This window comes from Propithecus coquereli, unplaced genomic scaffold (genome assembly GCF_000956105.1).
Source record: "Propithecus coquereli isolate 6110/MARCELLA unplaced genomic scaffold, Pcoq_1.0 Scaffold93, whole genome shotgun sequence".
NCBI classification, from domain to species: Eukaryota; Metazoa; Chordata; class Mammalia; order Primates; family Indriidae; genus Propithecus; species Propithecus coquereli.
The window spans coordinates 3,027,911-3,029,053 of NW_012155618.1; the positions used below are offsets into that span (position 1 = coordinate 3,027,911).

A 1,143-nucleotide genomic window follows, 5' to 3' on the forward strand; every position below is an offset into this window, starting at 1 on the left:
AATGTTTCAAATATAATTGGATGGGGGCTGGTTAATTAATCAAAATAGCTGGTTATTTAATTTTAACAAAGGTTGATTTAAAAGGGAGAAACATAAATGACTTCTGACCTGTTTATGGTGTAACAGGAGTTCTTGGGTATAGCCATGGGGGCCAGGGTGCTGTAGAAGACAAATAGTATACTTTTTAAAAGACTTAGAGATGGACCATTAATTTTGTCATCAGTTAAATGTATACAATTAAGTAGGCTTCCATTGTATTATTTTCCTTTGATAAAATTTACATTTTCACAATTTTTCTATGAACCTTGGCGAGAAGGAATCAGAAATCTAAACATTTCTTGTATTTTGGACAATTCTTCTCTTTCTCGTAGGCAGAATAATGATCCCCCAAAGAGACATATAGCCTAATCTCTGTGAACATTTAGGCAACATGGCATAGGAATTAAAATTACCAGTGAAATTCAGGTTGCTAATTACCAGACCTTAAAATAGGGAGATTATTCTAGAGACTTCATATGTTCTCGGTGTATCACAAGGGCCCTTATAAGTGGAAGGAGGAAGAAGAAAAAAGTAAGATGTGGCTATAGAAGAATGGTCATAGAAAGTCATGTTACTGGCTTTGAAAATGAGGAGTCCATGAACTAAAAATGCAAGGAATGTAGGAAGCCTCTAGAAGCTGAAAAAGCTAAAAATGCATTCTAGCCTAAAGCCTCCAGAAAGAAACACAGCTCTGTTGACATTTTACTTTTAGCCCAGTAAGAAGATCTGTGTTGGACTTTTGAACTATAGAATTATAAGATAATAAATTTGTGTTGTTCTAAGCTTCCAAGTTTATAGTAATTTGTTACGGTGATAATACAAAATAATACTCTTATATCCATAGAGCATACCTCCTTCTTCTGTGCAAATGGTGCCTATTTCCTATTAGCTAAGTCACTACCAGAAGCAATGCAAGTGTGTATGGATGGATGAGTGAATTTTGGTGACCTGAGAACCCTCCCTCAACAAAGAAGATGGACAGTAAAAGACTACTCCAATAGGATCAAAGCCATTGTTTTCTGGTCCCAGATTTCTCTGTCTAAACATATCCACAGACAGTGACATGACATTTTAGTACTCAATATATTCTTCTGGATCTCAATT

The 1,143-nt window shown here is 35.3% G+C and overlaps 1 protein-coding gene across 1 annotated transcript in view; it reads left to right on the forward strand.

Moving 5' to 3' along the window:
- Positions 1-1,143, forward strand: part of LRRTM4 (leucine rich repeat transmembrane neuronal 4) — a 979,915-nt gene that overhangs the window by 740,342 nt on the left and 238,430 nt on the right. The window lies entirely within an intron of this gene.